This window comes from Pelodiscus sinensis, chromosome 2, assembly GCF_049634645.1.
Source record: "Pelodiscus sinensis isolate JC-2024 chromosome 2, ASM4963464v1, whole genome shotgun sequence".
In the NCBI taxonomy this organism is placed as follows: Eukaryota; Metazoa; Chordata; order Testudines; family Trionychidae; genus Pelodiscus; species Pelodiscus sinensis.
The window spans coordinates 68,757,801-68,777,696 of record NC_134712.1 but is presented as its reverse complement, the minus strand read 5'-3'; the positions used below and the strand labels follow the sequence as shown (position 1 = coordinate 68,777,696).

Genomic DNA, 19,896 nt, shown 5'->3' with positions numbered 1-19,896 from the left:
GAAGTGCTAGCTTAATTATAGCTACAAGCCACCTAGGAATACATAAAATACTCAGCAGCATGATACTTTGCCCCAAAATAATAAATTAATTTGACATACCAATAAATTAAAGTAGCAAAATATACACCATCCCACCTCATCAACAACCCATTGTGTTCTCTTCTCTATCTTGCTTTGTGCACAGGTGCAGGGCCCAGAGATATAAAATACCCAGAGTTGTGTTACAGGGCATTTTATAGCTCTGTACAGAACCACATGCAAATCAAAGAGCGTAGAGGATCTTTGAAATTACTGTAGGTTATATGTTTCTTAGTCTAAATAAACAGTGCTCAGTGCTCTTCAATGGAAAACTGTATGCCTAGCGTGACTCATCAATATCTTTTTTTTCCCTAGCATTCATGCTGTGGTGATTTATGGAGTATATTTGTTGATCTCACATGGGTTATTCCTTTGGGGCCCATAAGACTGCTTTTGCAGCCAGCCTGATTCATACCTAAAATTTACACCTTGTTGGTTGAAAAACAGAGGGGTAGCACTAAGTGGAATAAGAGGCAGGGGGTTATATCATACATTTTGGCATCCCACTACCAGAAGAAGAACTGCATAGGAAAGCCATGTTGGTGTAATGCCTTTGCAGCATGCTATTTTTAAACAAGAGAAGCTTGTTCAGTATTAGCATTTATAATGATAGAAATCAAAATCAGATATTGTTTTCTTAGATTAAAGCATACACTTGGTGCATTGTGAAGATTTATCCTTTGGTAATCAATGCAAATTTGCATTTAATAATACTATACTTTCTGTCACAGAGGAGAGTTTCACTCATGGATTAAAATAAGGTAAAGGGAGAACTGCATATTGAACCTATAATAAAACCTTTGTGTAATTTTGAATTGTTTCAGAGAGACCGGGACAACCACAATGAAAATGCAGCATGAAAGATTCAGCACGCTCTCTGAACAGATCTTCTAACAGGTATAAAATATTAAATAGCAACACAAAGCTGTCCACCAAAAATAAAAAAGCTATTTATATTGACTTTTTTTTAAATTATCTCACCAAAAATCGTAATTTTGTATCCTCAACTTGTGTCTAACAATTCTAACTCTTCACACATAACCTCTTCTTTCATTATTCATGATGGAGGCTTCCATTCAGGAAAGGCATCCCCATCTCGGATAGTATTTGAGACAATCCAACTAAAATGCTATGCGCTAAATGCTCTCCTGAATGAGTATGGAATTATGAATGTACTTAGGTAGATGTTTTTCTGTCTCCCAAAGCTGAAGTTATGATGCCAATATTGGTCTATTTAAGAACACAAGGAAGTCTTTAAATGGTTTTAGTCATGAGAGTCAGAGAAGATAGCACATTTAGAATGATGTAGGGAGATGATAATACAGAAATGGCTGCTCTCTGAAGGTAGAGAATATTTAGAGTATCTAAAACTGTTTTTCTTTCCGGCTCTCCTCTTGCCAACAAAACTGCACATAGTAGCTCAGTTTCATACTGCTCTGATTTATTATGTTTAGACTTACACACTGAAAAAAGTATAGCTACAGTGAGTAGAGGGGAAAAAAATCTGCCATGAGAATGGAGAGTGATGCCATAGTATGTGTTTCAGTAGTTGGTTGCACCTGTGGACTGCAGAGTAATTACTAACATGTTTATCTTGGGCCTGATTTGTCATCAGTATTAAACCTTGTGCAGTCATTTACACCTATGCAGAGTGGATATAAGATATTATAAGTCAGAAAAATAGTATTTTGCACCAACATTGCAGATGTATGAATGAGTACACAGGATATAAGAAAGAGAAGAACCAAGCTCTCTGGTCAGATTCTGTAGTCTGGTCCAGCTATACTCAGTTTAGGGTTATAGATGAGAAAGAGAAAAGGCCTCTTAAAGCCTGGGGAAGGTCAGGGACCAGCTTGATCCTATATAAATTAGGATACTTCTAATGCTGCTGTAACTTACATCAAGATGCTCATGCAGTGGTGAATAGAATCACTTAGCTCCACTCCCTTTCCTCAGTAGATGGGAAAAGGATGATATAGATCCTTACTTGCACATCAAGACCCCAGATCTGTCCGGTTAATAACTATGCCTTGTCATCGGCACCAGATCTCAATGGAGAACCAGCACCCCATATTCTAGAGATCCTTCAATTTAGCTCTGGCAACCTGCTTGACAGGATATTTTTCTTTCAATTCCTGTATATTATGAAGTAGCAGAGTGTACTAAAATAATGTTATAGACAGAGCAATGGCCACAGAAACTGAAAGTGGGAATTTTTGCTGCATGTATTGATTTTTCATGTGAAAATTAAAATAAATAGGATTTGTTACACTTGTTTAGAACACTGATCCTTCTAGTTCAGCATTAGCACTAAAATCTGCTTAGCAGTGGAATGCAAAGGAAAATGTTGTGAATGTGTGTTTTCTTTTGGTGTATGGAGATGTATACAAATGATCAGAAAGGTAATGGAGAGTGGAAGAGGTTATTTATTTATATTTTGCTTGGATTTTTAGCTCAGAAATACCTGGAATGACAAATGTCATCTCCCTTGTTTTAACCAGATGATCCCTAAAAAACAGGAGTGGGTGATTTCTTTTAGACTAATTGGAAGGTTAAGAGTTGATTCTTCAGCAAAGAGTTTCTTTTCCCCAGCTACCTGCAAGACATTCAGATTAAATAATGTCTTCAAAAACAATTAAAATGCAGTATTTTTAAATAGCCTGACTACTTTTTTTCCTCGATTGTTTATTTCAAATCTGGAATAGTTGCGAATTCATTTTCCTTCTATTTTCCTTATTCCATTTCCCCCAGATAATACTGGTTTAAGAATAACTGAATTTCTAATGTAAAAATAAGTTTAACCCTCCCTGCTTCCTAAAAAAAAAAAAGATTGTCACTCAGGCTTTCCTGATTTATCAGAAAGAAACAAAAAACTCAAAAGTATTTTCCCCTTTGTGGGTTGGCTGCAGCTCAATATAAAAGATCTGCTCTACCGTTGTTTTTCCTGTGCCATGTGTGGTGTAACAGAACTTTTGCTTGTGTAAAGGCTACTGGCTCAGATGCATTCTTTGGAATGAAATCTTCTAAAAAGTGAAAATAGGAGCTGATGTCTAGAGCATCTCCAAATCCCTTTCTTGCTGGGTATTTTAAACACTGATTTTTTTTCCCCACAATATGTTTCTTGCATGTGGTAGGAAATCAGATAATATTAAGACCTCAAACTAACCTAGAGCCCTGCATATCCCATTGAATTTAATAGGTGGAGTGTGTTGCCCACATATCTAAGACTCTAGCTCTATGCCTCTCACCGAGATGGAGAACAGGAGTCAACTTTAAAAGCCTGTTAGGTTAGCAGAAGGGGCTTAGTAGTGTGGATACATTAATTATCAAATTGATCTAACATGATTTTTTTAGTCTAATGCAGTAGTGTAGACCAGCCCTTAGGTGGAACACTTAGGGTTGGTCATGTGTAGGCAGCTGCTCTGGCCTGGGAGGAACTCCTCTAAGGGATTGTGATTCAGCCACATTTTCTTCCTGCTCCCCACTTGCTCCAGTGTTCTGAAAAGGCTGCTGCTTACTTCCCAGCTAATGCCAAGCCAGTAGGAAGGCGCAGAGCCATAGCTCCATTCATCTTTACATACTTGATTATTATGGTGGCAAAGAACACGGGGCAGCATACTGGAGGGATCCCAGGCTACCATCTCTGTAGCAATAATGCAGGTGCTCTGATGAACTGAATCTTTACTCCCTTATTCCCTTCTTCTCTTCCCCATTGTCCTGGTAGAGCCAGTATTTTACACTAGTGTAATTCTATTGCCTTCAGTGGGGTTAGTTCTGATATGACTGCACTCACGTTATAGACCCTTAGATGCCTTAAAGAAAAAACAAACGAATGGCTGTGCTCCCATCCACCAACATGGGTTACTGAACGTTTCTAGAGGCATCGATCCTTTATGTTTTAATGGCCTATTACAATATCAGTGGAAATCAATGAACATGGGTATTATGAGATGTAACTAACTACGACCTGGAACAGAATGGAAAAAAATAGAGCTGCTTAGACAATGACACCTCGGATTCTGCAGAAAATGTTGGCTTTTTGGTGAAAAGATGTTTCAGGAATCCCCCTAGAGTACTGCATGGGATTTGTAGCTCAGATGCCTCATGTACCATTTGATCACTCTTGAGGTACCATAGTCTTTGCTCTCACTGAGACATCGTGGTGTTTCGTGGGAGATGTAGTCCATCTGGGGAACCAGCTTGGAATATTCTGTGCTGACTCAGGAGCTATCTCAGTGCTCTCACTTAAATCCCCACCTGTTTATGCTAGTTGAGATCTAACAGAAAGATAGGCAATTGACAAAGGGTGTGAATTAACAGAGTAGAACTACAACTGAGGGGATAACAAGGCAATTAAGGAGGAAGCAAGCCCAACAGCTGGGATTATATAAGCAGACAGGATGAAACTGTTGTGAGAGAGCAGGGAGTGTGAAGGAAGGTAGAGTTTGCCAGGGCTGGCTGCTGTTAGGACTTGTTCCTTCACCACAAGGCAAGTGGGGAAGTTAGCTAAGGAAAGTCAATGAACGTCAATAACACTACAGACTATGGCCTGCTGAAAGAATATACTAAAGCATAGTACTATTTGGGCTGCTAGATTTGTATAGGGTAGGTGCTATGAGCCACTGAGCAACCTGTAAACCTTGTATATGATGGAATTCACTTCAAGCCAGAAGTTGCAGCACCATCTACAGTGCTTCCAGTTTCAGCATGTGTGGTGGTGGTGGTGGTGATGGAGACCTGGACTGGTTGTGGTCTATGAGCAAGGCAGGAAAGAATTCTCTGTGGGGACCAGTTTATGATTCAATCCCATTAAGGAGAATGGAGGTTTGAGACTCTTGAACCATATATCCCATGAGGCAGCAGGACAATATTTCTGATTAAAAGGTTTTAGATTTTCATTAAATACTTTTGGTTTCTGTTTGAAAACCAAAACCTGTTTGGTTTTCAGGAATGCATTTGGGATTTGAGGGGTTTTTTTTTTGTTTTTTTGAGGGGAAAGTCAAAATGTACCATGCTAAGCAGAGAGATTTTTCAAAGGAAAAATTGTTTAATTCAACCAATATTCTATCCAAACCAATTTTTGGCAGAAAATTTTTGATCAGCTCTAACATTATGCCATTTTAATATCCTATGTTGACATTCCCTTTTTCTTAGTAAGCACTACCAACCATTATTTGTGTAATCTTGTACATTCAATTCAATAGTACTTTGCAAAATGCTGAGGTTTTTACTTTGGTTTTGTTCAGGGAAACTCTCACATTAATATTGTTGCCAACTCTTGCTATTTTATTGCAAATCTTGCAATATTTATAACTTAGTCTGAGAGCTCTAGCTCCTGTTGTCAGGTAATTATAAGAAAATCTCAACTTCCTGATTTTTTTAAAAAAAAGTAGTTTCTTATCTTCATGACTATATAGAAAATCTTACAAACATGACACCTAAAGGTGTCATGATTTTGCTCACAAAAAGCAAATAAGAAACCCAAAATAATTATTTTTAATATATCACATCAGAATTTTTGGAAGTTAGAGCTCTGAACTTTGAATACAGGGGTCTGGTAGCACTGTATTAAAGTGAACAGGACTTTGACTAAAAACTGAATAGGACCACCAGATTCTACCCAACTGAAGGAGAACAGCATTCTACTTAAAAAAAAATCTGTTATACATTTATACCTTCTAAATGAAAATGTCTTGCCAAAATTTTTTAAAAACTTGACACTCCATTCTGCCTTTTCTAATTGTGATAATGAAGATATTGCTACTCTTTTCTTCTTAAGAAGCATAGAACAAATACAGTGTTGTTAGCAAGTAAAAATGCATGTTGCGAATAAGGCGTTTTTGTACAAATAATCCACACAGATCCATTTAGCCAACTAAGCTTTAGAATTTGACTGTACATTAAGATGGAAAATGGAACTCAATTTTTTTAAACTCAAGGTTCATAATAATTCCTTTGAATTTTATTTCCATGAATAATGCATTGAATCACAGATTACTTCATGAGCCTATCATATCTCAGCATACTTAGCTTGAAAGTCCACTGAGTTTAAAAGTTCATCATGAAAATACATTCATAGTTTACTTGAAAGAGAATTATTACCTAATTCTTTTCATTTAGAAATTCTCCATTATGCTTCATGAAACATGTTTGCATTTTGTAGTGGGTATAACTTATTTTAATACAAAATATAAATTATGCCTGAGATGGTAAGGGTAGCTGAAGTTTGGAAATTCATCTCAACCTTCATTCTGATTCACACAGATCCCATGTATGATTGAGGCGGATATCCCAAATTTTGCTAAAACTGCAGTTTTAGCTCAACATGTAACCAGATCCACCCATGAATCTTTTGTTCTTGGAAAGCTAACCCTTGCAAAAACAAATGTACATCATTTAGAACAAGGAGCGTCTGGCTATCAAGGCGACTTTTGAGGAACAAGTGTCACCTTCTAGAAGGAGCATTATTCTAAATCCTGAAGTAAATAGACACCTAAACCAACACCAGACCTGCTGTTCCTTTCCCTTCTCTCACTTTGATTTTGTGGTAACCTGTTGCTTAGGACAAGAAAAGGGAAGGTGGAAACTTGACTCTGGCAAAGAGTGCTCTGCCCCCATGGTCAAGGTGTCTATCTTTGTCAATGGGATGATCAACAGTAATCTGAGATTCTCCATCTGCATCCCCAACAACCTATTCACAACCCAAATATAGCAGGCTTACATGATGTGGGTCCCCAACCTGATTCTGAGTTCCAATTTACAGAATGTCCTCTTCCATCAGAAGGGTTGTATTTATGTTCCACAGGAGCAGCCTAGGCTTCAGGATGAAATTAAGTCATGATTTGCCATTTGCCGATCATTTTGGCCAATTCAAGACATGGAATCTGGACTTGGGGTGCTTCTGGTGCCAAGGCTTTTGAACTTACTTCAAAGGTTTTATAAAGTTCTCCAGCCTCTAGTCCCATAACCAGATCCCTGTGGTCTCCTTCAGCCTCCATTCCCCCACAGCCTTGGTCCAGTATATCAGCGAGTTCTTTGGAAACATGGCAATTCTACAGTGATGTTTGGTAATCCTGGTTGCCATCCTCCCTGTCATGAAGATGGCACTTCCTCCAATGCTGTAGTGTTCCTACTGCATTGGAGATGGTTCTTCTCTTTCTGTAAAATGTTTTCCACTACAATTGGTTATCAACAGGGCTCGACAACCGCGGCAAAAACCCACTCGCCAGCCCCACACCGCACATGCGCCAGACCCCGCACTGCGCATGAGAAGATTTCTTTCTTGTCAGTTCGGTTTTTATTGATCATTCAATAAAATATTCACTTAGCAGCACAAGAACAGCAACAAAACTGTTTTACCGTCAAATGCTGACAAGCTGTATTAAGGAAGAATGGATATTACCATTAGTACAGATCATATGCTTTATCAAATTACAAAGCAAAGTAAAATCAATTTATTGCTTTTCTGTTTTTGTGGGGTTTTATGGTTACGGGAAACCAAGATTCAATAAACAGAAAAAAGAAGTAAGACTCAGAATGGATTGTTTAGGAGGAATATGGTTTCTTTAGGAGCCCTTTATGCTTTCCTGGAAGTAAATAATGTATTAGAGGAAGCATAGGCATAATGTATTAGAGGAAGCAAAACCCTTCATTCACTATACTCTGACTTTCTAGGGCTGCAATAAATTAACTTAGAGTTATATTTGGTTGGGTGCAACTTTTCATATTTTTCTCTAATCTTGTTCATCTATTTTAGCTTTCTCTAATACCTCCATTACTACCAGTTCCAACACCTCTAACCTCAAAACTGAAAATCTCCCTTTGCAAGGGTCTATCTGTGCTGGGATTCCTATCTACTTCTCCTTTCCCCTCTGTTTTAGATGTTAGAATAGGCCATGCAATAAAGTTACTCAGGCAATCTCTTTCTATATCCATTGGTGGCATCACAAAACAGTTACAGCATTTACCACGATAAACAAAATGCATTCCATTATTGATTTCATTAAGGGAAGGGAGAACCCTGTTACATCATTTTAAGTTCAGTGTGACATCATTGGCTAGGGCACGTGTTACGAATGATCATTTCCAACTCTGATTATGGCTCTTAGTTAGAAGCCAGAAAATCCATCAAGAAAGAGGGGTAGACCTAACATAACTTGGAATTGTACATAGAAAAATGTAATTTGAAATGGAAGGACTTAGGTTACATGGCAGCTGATAGGTAAACATGGAAGATGTGGGTAGCCCAATGTTCTGAAAAGCACAGGATGGTGGTCTAAAGCTTAAGGTAAGGCACCATATAAACATGATTTCTTACATTACCCACTTAAATCAGCACTTCTGGCTGACTGTGTTATGGTTATCATCTTGGCTGACACATTGAAAATTCTGGCTGACTACCAGAGTTAAAAAGGGAAAATAGTTTTGTTGCTGTTCTTGCACTAAGGGAATAGTTTTGTCTGATTATATACTTGGGCTGATCGATAAGCTTAAGCTAAAGAGCCAAGCTCTTAAGTTGAGACCTGTCATAGACTGTCAGCCTCTGTGGCAGAGGGGAACACATAGCTCACACTGACCAGTTGGTTGCATGAAATGCTTAATTTGTTCCAGGGCTGAGCTCCAGCACCTCTAGGCTTGTTCTGGATTATTTTAGGATTTATGATGTCCTATGCAGTATTATTAAATTGGTGCCCCCCAATGGCAGCCTGGGTGGGGATTTTTTAGAGATGCAATTTCATAATCATCAGCAACACACTACAGGTTGAACTGGTGTAGTCCGGCACACTCTGGTCCAGCAACATCCGTGGTTAAGCATGATTTTAGTTAGCCTGATGTCAACTTATCAAGTTTCCCATAAACTCATAAAGTTTGTTTGCAGTCACCAGTCCTGGCTCTCAGTGTTCTGTGCTGTTACTTAGCTCTATTTATCCCTAAATGTCTTCAAAGAGCCCAATAAGCAGTGGAAGTGTTGGTAATGCTGCTCCAGAGCTGCTCCAGAGTGAAAGTAAATTCTCTGGTTCGGCACTGGTCAGGTCCTCAATGTGCTGGAAATGAAAGGTTCAACTTACTATGAAATATTTTAAATCAAATTTTAAACTAAGGTCCTGCATACTAACACAGTAAATTCAGAAACTGACCGTATATACCCGGAGTTGGCAAATGCCTCTTAAATGGCTTCATTAACGTGTGAATGGCTTTTTCACAGGTTCAATGCTTTGCTAGTTGGTCTGGCAGGCTTTTTCACTTTTAAATGTATTAGATTCCCTCCAGAGGAAGCAGAGCCACAGAACACGGATGGGAAGAGCGGGTAGGTGGACATTAAAACCCAGTGGTGCCCCAAATTTTGGGGTTCCCTGCACAGCTGCACATTCCATAAGGACAACCTTGGGCTTGTCTGTTTGTAGCCCGAGAACCCCTGGGCTTGCTGCATCAGTTATGAATGTAAAAAAAAATTGCTTGAGCTCTGGCACCTCTTTCTAATTGCAGACTAAGTGCTGGTTGTGTCTTTCCTTTGGACAGAGGAAACTTACCACAGAGGTTCAAATTTGAGGCAAGCCCCTAGTTATGTGAGAGTCACCATCTTAATCAAAAACAGAAATTGAACTAGGAAGTTCCAGAGCTGAAAGCATGAGTGCCTTCAGCTTGAACCAAGAACCCAGGTCTGTAGCTAGGAGCTGTAACACACTCATGGATTTGGCACAGAGGGGGCATGGAACACTGACAAAGTAGATTACATTTGCAGTGAACTCATAATATATTTTTCCTATGTTTCATTCATATCAGCTAATTATGTATGGGGAGAGCATGTTAAGGCTGTACATAGCTCCCTACCTAGAGCTCTGGTAATTGGTTTTGCATGGCTCTAGCTATGAAGGGGTTAGTAACATCTTATTCTCTGTATTGTTTAACTATGTGAATGTCAGACCTGTGACCTGTTCCAGAACAGCACAGATCCTTGCTGAGCTAAGTTTTGGGTCCCATCCCTTCTACAATGTTTCATAGCTACGTAGTGCTGTGCCTTTTGCAACAGGGGTGGCATGGTGAAACATCCCGGTATAGCAAACCAGAGGCCAATTTGGCGATTGGGAGTGCCCTGGGGAAGGAACCTGTTGTTAGGGATGGAATTCTTTGTGACACTTTTCAAAGGACATGCAATTGTTTCCATCCCAGTTCTAAAATGAATGTAATTAAGGTTGAATGTGACTGATGGCAAAAATAACAATTCTTAGAAGAGAAGATATAAAAGGAAAACTGAACTGAGTGCAAACCTCTCTTCTGATTACAAATTGCAAAAAGCAGAGCTTCCAAGAGCAACTGAGAAATTGAAAAGACACTAGCATAAAGAAAACAGAAGGAAAAAATGAAAGAGGTCAGTTTCAGCACATATGCTCACACTTTCAGTACTTTTGAGCAAAAACAGGACGAAATTTGGGCTGCTCTCAAAGTACTGTTTATTAACATATCTGAGAGCTATTTTCAGTTGCTGACAGGAACATTATCATCCATTATTTTGCAGTTTATAATTGAAGAAAAAGGATATAGAATGTTTCCTGAAAGGGAATATATTGATTATAGAGATATACGGTTATTACAAGTTTGAATAAAACATTAAAAGCACAACACTGACGCATTTGTTATTAGACTAGGATTGAGAGAATAGAATGTCAGTTTGTGGCTAAAAAAATGCTTTTTCATGCAAGGTAGAGTTAAATAGACTTTATTTTGCAAGATAAAAGTCTGGGGAAAAAACAATTTGCTAATAGAAAACAGTGTTTTATTTCCTATTTCTCAACATACTCTGAAAATTCAAAAGACTACACAGACCCGGAACTGATGAAATAGCTTTGCATCTATCTAAAACAAATTCATGATTAAAATCTAAATGAAAATCAAGTTGCATGATTTTATAAAGTAATAACCCAGATTATTTTTCTGACAATTTGTTGGCAACCCTGATTATGTTCCATGCCCTAGTACTACAAGACTTGTACAGTTTACCTTTCAAATAGATGCACCAATCGTTCAGGGAAAGTTGAGGAAATGGGTGCACAGGTCATTGGCAGTGCAAAGTACTATATCTTATCTAAGACATTTTTATGTGTATCAAATATTCAGGCTGGATTGTGCCATCTAAATAAATACTGCATAACAGATCTGATGATGAAAGTATATTTCACTGGCTTCCATTTTACTGAGTTATGCATGAAATCTCACTGTTATGGATAACCAAATTTCAATAGTACTCTGACTTTACTTGTTTTATAGTTTTATAGCAACATTTTGGTTCAAGACTATAGGAGATGAATCTGGTACCACAGTAGGGCATATCTACACTAGGAAATTATTTCAAAATAACTTATTTTGAAATAATAATTCCCAAAATAATAATTTCGAAATAGCATGTTCACACTATGGGGAAGCCTTGAAATTAATCGAGGCAGGCTTTGTTAATGTGGAAGTTCTATCTTGACTTGAAGCCCCAGGAAGCACTGGGGAGTAATTAGTTTGAATTATTCTGGGGAGTAGTTATTTTGAAATAGCATCACCAAAACATCCACACTACCGCTATTTTGAAATAACTTTTTTGATATTCATGTTATACCTCACTGAAAGCAGGAGTTATCATTTTGAAATAATGAGCTTGGGAGTATGGATGCTCGGCTTGTAATTTTGAAATAAGGGGAGTTATTTCAAAATAACTTCCTAGTGTAGACCAGGGCTTAGAGTGGTCTATCCTGAGGATTGTGTCAAGCATGGGGTGAAATAGAGATGGAACTCTAACTGACCACCAGAATGGCTCATTGGGGGTGTTCATTCAAATAAGATTTCTTCTTCCAACCATCTCTCTTGGAGCAGAACCAAGAAGGATGGGAAAGAAAGGGTCTGATCCCTTAATTTCAAGAGCTGGATTTGAGTGGATCATAGGGAAAGAAGGAAAAATGTTCTCACCCTCTTCCCCATATTGGGTATGTTTGGGTTGGTTTTTTGTTTTTGTTGTTGTTTACCTTTACCCTGATATAGGTTCCACACTTCACATTCCCAGTTGACAGTCTTTTTCTGCTACTGTCAGCCTAGGGGTCATTGTCTTGTTTTGCCTCTCATTCAGTCTTTCTGATTGACAATGAGGAGGAAATCTCTTTCATGAAGAAATAGGAAGGTTCTGAGTGCACAAACAAGGAACCTCCTCACCATCATCTCCTCACATGCATAGGGAAGAGCTATGAATTCTACCCTACTGCAAAGGATGCAGATAATAATGTACAGAGATTTTACAGCATGGGCAAGGGTTTTATTCCACAGGATGTGTGGGAACCTCAGGATGCGCAGACGAGCCAAGGGCTATATTTAGCCCTAAGGTTATGTGAGTGACAGCACTTCGAAACCTTTCACAGAAATTAGTAGGGTACTTTTTCTCCACAATCATACTGCATACACTTGGTGAGAGATATTAGATACTCATTCTAAACACAAAACAATGAACCCTTTAAAAATGCCATATGCTGTCCCACTCCCGGCACTGACAAAAAAACAAGCAACCCTTTCACATGATTAATGAAGGATGTTGAGAATTACAACTATTTTTGATTATGCTTAAACAGTTAAAGCCTGAAACAAGTGAGTTGCAAACATTTTATTTTATGGTCTGATTTGGGTTCCCTAGTTTAGGAGAAATTCACTAAATAACATGAAGCACTATTTGGAGTAATACCCTATCCCGTACTGTATGCTGAAGGAGCCAGTTGTATTGTAGCACAGCGTAGCATAGAATAAGACAAGGCTATATTACATATTAAAATGTAATCATAATTAAATATTTTATCAACATTTTGGTTAAAAATAATTGAACTAGCAAAACATTTTAATGGTCACAATTTTTTTTCTGAAAATCCTTGTCACCAATATTTCTTTCAGGAATGGCAACTATTTCATTAGAATTTCAAAATTTCAAAAGACTGACAACATTTAATTGAGGTAAAAGCTTGTTCCAGAGTTTGGAAAAGTTCTTCTGCACCTCTTTATGTATCCTAGTGCATATTATCTATGGCAAACTCATTCAATTTTCTTCATTGTGTTCCTAATAATTATTTAAATTGTGTCATTGCTCCTATTATTGCAGCAACTGAAAAGTTGCCAAGATCTGCCATGTGTGAGTTGGAGAATTTATGCTTTTGGGAAGGAGAAAATAGACTCTATTAAGAAGAGAAGGAAAGAAATGTGGATTTTTATGAGAGTGATAGAAAAAATGTTATAGGAAACTCAGGAGAATGCTTGCTATTGACAAAGAAAAAAGAAGATTTTGTGATTTGTTTGTTTTCAAGGCTGTAGAGGCAGCCTTCTGAGATGAAAAAGAGGTTAAAGGAAGAAACTGTAAAATGGTTGGCAGATATTTGCAAAGAAAGAATCCTGTGCTAACAAGTATTAAAGTCCTTTGAAAATATTTTAATGTAACCATACAGAGAGCTTGCATAAAGACAAAATTATTAAATATGCCTGGAGGAGAAAAGAGCATTGGCCAAAGAGATGACAGTTTGCATAAACATTTTCAGTCTTTGCATTGACATTAACTTCTTCAAATTCAGCAATAGCTTGGAAATATCTTACTAACAAATGAAGAGGCAACTCGCCTTAGCTTTCCAGCGAACAAGCAGGACGGTGTAGTTTTGAGTGAATTTCCACTGTGTAGCACTTCAGAAGAGTTGCAGTAGCTCAAATATTTTTTCAAGCTTTTCATTATGTCATCTTCTAGAGGCACATGGAGGGACATTCCCCTATACCTGCCTCACCAAAATCTGTTTTAATAACAAGATCAAATGTTAGATACAGATGAGAATGATACATGTGAATAAAAAGTCAAATTTCACCCTAGGCTTTTAATTTCTCTTCTCTGTAAAGAAGAAAGGAAAGATAGCTGTGGTTCACACACAGGACTGAGCTCAGGTCTCTATTCAGATTGTAGATGTGTCATAGGCTCTCTCTGACTTTGAGCAAGTGACTTAACCTCTCTGCATTCTGCTTCTCAGAAATTGGGATAATAGCTCTTCCTTTGCCATCTTTAGCTTTGTCTACCCTACAGGAAGGTGGTATGATCTCAGCTTGTGCAGGCGTGCCCCTATAGATCAAAGCTAGCTTGAGTAACAATGGCAGTTTAGCCATGGCAGCAACATGAGTTACTCTCCTAAGTACATGCCCAATGTCATGGAAGGGGTTCTACTCAGCAGTTTAGCCATGACTCTGCCCCCTAGTTTAGGAGGCCCATACAAGCTGGAGTTACACTTCGTGAGTGAAATGTAGATATGCTCTTAGAGCAGAGGTTCCCAAATTTACAGTATACCCTTTTCCAGATATACCAGTTACCCATATCCATACCCCTCTCATTGCGGATACTTTTCTTTATTCTTTTTAACACTACTTATCTTTAGACATATGTTCGTATTTCACTATTATGTAAGGGTTATGCAGGGGTATAATTATTATGCAACATATACAACAATAAAAGAAACCCTAAATTCTGAGCTTAGTTAGATTGGAACATTGTTGGGCAACTGAACCCAAGCTACATGATGATTGGAAATAAGGACTATATAATGTTAGAGTGTCTATTTATGTATTCTCATTGGTACCTCTTGAAGTGAATTAACTGTTGTATTTTATATAACAAAGCTTTAAAACTGGAAAGTTGTCTGATTAGCCTATTATGAATATCTAATAAATAAAGCAATAAATAAAATCCACTATTAATTATGTCTCCTGTATATCCCACCCACCAAAAATGTATTGCATACTCCCATTCGGGAACCTCTACCATAACTTATATACCTTTGGGGACATGTATTAATACAAGAAGATATATTAAACAAGAACTAATACAATTGAGATCTTCATTAGGACATCTATGTGCAACTGCAATAAAATTACCTATAGAAAAGATCCATCAGGCCTAAAGAGAAATGGATGAAAATGAATTTTTCAGTTTGCTGTCAGTTACAATAAATCTTTATATAGTTGAATAAAAATATATGATGATTTAAACAGCCATAAAACATGAATTGGGGGTTAACAAAATGTTTTGGTGACACAACATTAAAGGTATGTCTAGACTACATGGCTCCGTCGACAGAGCCATGTAGATGAGTTTACTAGACATAGGAAAATGAAGTGGTGATTTAAATAATTGCTGCTTCATTTACATCAAAATGGCTGCTACGCTGTGCTGATCAGCTTTTTAGCAGCACAGTGGGGCAATCTGGATGCTCCGCAGTCGACAACAGAAGCCTTTGTCGACCGCTCCAGTAAACCTCATTTCATGAGGCATAATGGAGCAGTCAACAAAGGCTTCCACTGTCGACTGTGAAGCGTCCAGACTGCCCCGCTGTGCTGCCAAGCAGCTGATCGGCACAGTGCAGCGGCCATTTTGATGTAAATGAAGCAGTGATTATTTAAATCGTCATTTCATTTTCCTATGTCTAGTAAACTCATCTACATGGCTCCGTCGACGGAGCCATGTTGTCTAGACATACCCTAAATGTTTAGTTTTCCAGCACTTTTTTTAAACAAAGGAAATTTTGAATAAAACCCACATTTTTTGAAAATGTCAGCATGAAATGTTTTGATTTCTGGGGAAGTTGTTTAGTTTCTTTCCAATGAACACAAATTTAGCAACACTGACATATATTCACTAAATATTTCAGTGTCACCAAAACTTCATTTTTTTACTGAAAAGGTGGGTCACAAAATGTCACCCATCTCTTCTCCTTAGCAGCATTGGGGAGGTTTCTGTAGTTGTCATTCAGGGTCCCATCACTGGGAAGAACTCCCTCTCCCTCAAGCTCTCCAGAATGAATTTGTCCAAAGTTTTACTCATGACATGACAAACAGTGCACTAAGAGGCAAATACTATGCATTCTCTACAGCCTAAGGGTGCTCCCTGGCAGAATCAATCTGGTTCCACTGTGCTATAGTGTGTGAGAAGAGAGGCAGGAGTTCTTCACAGAGGGAACAATTGATGGAAGTATCCTATTTAGAGAGAGAAAAAACTCCTGCAAGGATGAAATTTTCCTTTTTCTAAATTAAGGCTAATATTCAGAAAATGAATGTTATATTTGCATGTGGAAATTCAGTCATCCAGTGGTGGAACAGAAACAATACAACCTGATTTCTCTGATCAAATACAATTAATTACATTGTTCTGTAACTCTGCACTTGGTTATGACTGAGTATTAATTCAGAGTATGGGGGCAAGTATTTTTTTTTTAGCTTGTGTGTATAAATCTAAATACATTAAAAACTCCCAGCTCTAATTTTCATACCCAGTATTTACAATGAAAGGTTTGGGGGCAATTTACAGAAGAGTACATTTTTGAAAATGCTGATTGGAACTGAATAAACTCAAATAACAAACTTTTGATGCAGTAAAAATCTGCATGAGCAGGAAAAGAGGTTAAATCCATTAGATAAATTATTTCTGAAAATTATTTACTCACTGATAATAATGCTGGTCATTCCTATACTATCTTTCATTTGTAGACCACATAGCATTTGACAGACAACGTACATGAATGGATTTAGCTTCACAGCTTCTCTGTGACATCAGTAACTAAACTATCAGCATTTCCAGTTTTAAAGATTGGAAGATAAGTGTATGTCTGCCCTGAAGCTAGGAGCTGGGATTCCTCGCTCAGCCTGATCCACTGAGCTAAAAATTACAGGAAGGATTTTGCAGCACAGGTTAGCTGCTCAAGTGCAAACCCACACAACTCTGCGGGTCCAAACTGGGGCTCCAACTGAGCCACAATGAACACTCTGGTATTTTAAGCCAGTGTAAGTCTGTCTGTCTGTGGTGGGAATCATACCACATACCCTCCAGAGGCTTGCCCAATGGCACGTGATTTAGAATCCAGATCTCTTAACGCTGAGTCTCGTGCTGTAATTCCATATACTGATATCATAGGATTTACCTTTTGAATTGGTAATATAAGAGGCTAACATTCTTCCTCCTTGCTTCAGCTCATTTTGTTAACCAATTGAACTGTCAGACATACAGAACAATGCAATCCTTGCTATTGCGTGAGTCGATAGCTGTAAACTGTTGATTTTTAGAAAAATTTCCCATGGGCTACCCAGCACAAGCCGGAGAAGCTAATGTTCTAACCAGTGAACTTCGTCATGTGCCATCTGAAGCATGTCACACATATGCTAAGAAGTCTATATTTTTTATTGCTTCTCTTTTCACTAGACAGGATGATGTGAGATTATGAAGATGTATAACTATTCCTTTAAGGGACAGGCTGGAGCCTACAACCAACAAAAGAGCTTGAGTATATTCCAGGATGTGCTCTGCCCCAACCAGGGACTAGTCTATTTAAACAGAAATAGGAACTCTAAGTAAAAGAAAGGGGACTAAAAGCCATGCAGATTGTTTTTTGATGGGAGGGAAAGCCCTCATCTCATCACTTCTTTCATTCATGGGAGTAGCTGAACCGGACCATAGGACTCTTTCTGTGGACTTTCCATTTGGGAGTTCTGAAATAAGGCGCTGAGGTTATGGCCTCATTAACTGTTGTTGGAATTACTCCGTCTCTAAGGATCTTATAGACAGGGAATTTTTTTTTTGAGTTTGCATTTGGCTTCCCTCTCTTGGATCCTCTACAGGGAACTATAAACATGCAAGGGAAAAATGTTTGTCCTAAGCTCAGGACGTACCTTATATTGATCACTTCTTCTATCCATTTTGCTATATTTCCACTCTGTTTCCCCTGGGGAAAAATATCCTCTTTTCCATTCTGTATTTGAATTTAACAGAAGGGAGCTGGAAGCTATAATTTATATTATTAGATTGTAAGAACTTTTCTACACTGACATGTTTTGTCACCAAAACCTACCTTTTAGTGACAAAAGAGTGAAAGCGTTTATGCTGCAATGCAACTTTTGTTGGGAAAAACACTCAGTTTTGGCAACAAAAAACTTCCAGCCCTGTGAGAAATTTTTGTCTTTTCACCTCCCTTTATTGTCACCCTGGGGAGGGCAGGGTGGTGCGTTCAAGTCCTGCCCCCCTCACGAGGACAGAGACGGGAAAGTCAACACCCAGGCCTCCCCAGTGGAAAGCGGGATAAGGGACGCGCTGAAGTTAAGGCGATGGGGTGGGTTGTAGCATGTCCTAGGGGATAGGGCATTCACCTGGGGAGAGCCAGTGTGGACTCTGCTGTTTGTTTTGTCAAGAGAACTGGCTTCCACCAGTATTCCACAATGCCTGACCTGATGTCTGTACTCAGTGTTTTGTGATCTCTGCTGCCCTGCAGGCATGTATCCCTCCCCTTTGAAAGTTCTGGGAATTACCTGACATCTGAGTGAAGTGTTCAAACCAAAAGAACAAATCACTGGAATGTTCCTGTTCTGCCTTGGTAGGAACACAGTGGCAGGCAGACCGTTGCTGCAGGGGGAGGGCTGGAGAGATTGCTGTGCTGCTTTGACATTCCTCAGCACAGAGAGCTCACAGCTACGAGGGAATCCCAAGAAGTGCAAGGATCACTTCTGCTTTCCTGCAACACTGCACTGTGGAAAGCTTACCCACATTGCTTTGCTCTATCTGTCAAAAGGGTGCTAGCAGTGTGGTCATGAAACGTCAACAATGGGAGGCAGAACAAAAGGTTTGATTGATTTTCATTTTTGGTGACTTTTGCACATCAACAGCACTTCTGTTGCCAACCCTTACCAATACAGACATAGCCTAACACTGCCTCCCCATTGTTTGAGGGGGAAAATAGCTCTCCACAGTATTACCTCTCATTAACATGTGCATGAGCAACTGCTTGGTGTAATTGCTCTGCCTTTTATGTTAGTAGAGGTAGCTGAAATTGTCTACACTATGTTTGAAGCAATGACTGTTGTCAAGAATTTGATGGTATCAAAGCCTGTGTCTATTATAAAGACTGCAGCAAGTAAAATCATCCTTAATATTGATATTATCTTTTTGTCCTTAGTTGACTGGAAGTCTTTAGAACTGATAAGGGCTACTTCCACAAAATATGTAGCAGAGATTGATGCCTGTGTGTCCACAGGTGAGGCTGTAAATATTTTCTTCAATTAAAATTTTACTCTATGATCTATCCGGTCTTCAGCTGGTAAGTAAATGTCTTTGGCAAGTAGCCATAGTAGCTTGTCTGCCATGAGTAGCTGCATTGATGTTTCTCTCCTTTTTTGCAGATTATAAAATTGTACTTGCCTGTTAGAACTTTCAGAATTCACAGGTGGCTCTGTTATTTCAAATGGCCCTTTCCACAGAATTATCACGGGGAAAGAAATGTTTGGTGCCACTAACTACTGCTTTGTATCTGATGGAGATAGGACTTCTAAGGCTTCCACAAGATGTTGATACATACTGTGATGGGAGTACTGAGTGGCAACTTGTCAGTTATCCCATGTTAGATACAGTGATTTTAACTGTACCTGAAGGAAAGCATGGAAAGGTTAGTAAACATAATGTCTAAAAGAAGGTGATTCTGCAATGAAGGAAAAAAACCATATATGTGTTTTAGACCAATTGTATTATCAGGAGAGGTAGTGTTCCAAAGTAAATTCATTTCTTTCTTTTTGTTATTTATTGACTACTTCCCTTTAACTATAATATCCTCCTTCCCAAGTCCTTACATGGAAAAAATGCAGATTTTCAAAGTAGAAACCCCCCCAGCATTGGAATTTATGTAAGTGTACAGTTATTAGTAATAAGAGAGAGAATGTGATCAACCTGTAGAGATTGCATTAATTATTTAGAAATAGAGGTTAGGGTGAGATGAGCCAGATTAATAGATTTGCAGGAACAAA

At 38.5% G+C, this 19,896-nt stretch overlaps 1 long non-coding RNA gene across 1 annotated transcript; it reads left to right on the top strand.

The window, feature by feature from the left end:
• Nucleotides 1-899: 899 nt before the first annotated feature.
• Nucleotides 900-19,559, top strand: LOC112547039 (uncharacterized). Its single transcript, XR_003090783.2, has 3 exons — nucleotides 900-975; nucleotides 19,056-19,133; nucleotides 19,279-19,559. It is a non-coding gene; the product is annotated as an uncharacterized LOC112547039 (long non-coding RNA).
• Nucleotides 19,560-19,896: the final 337 nt, after the last annotated feature.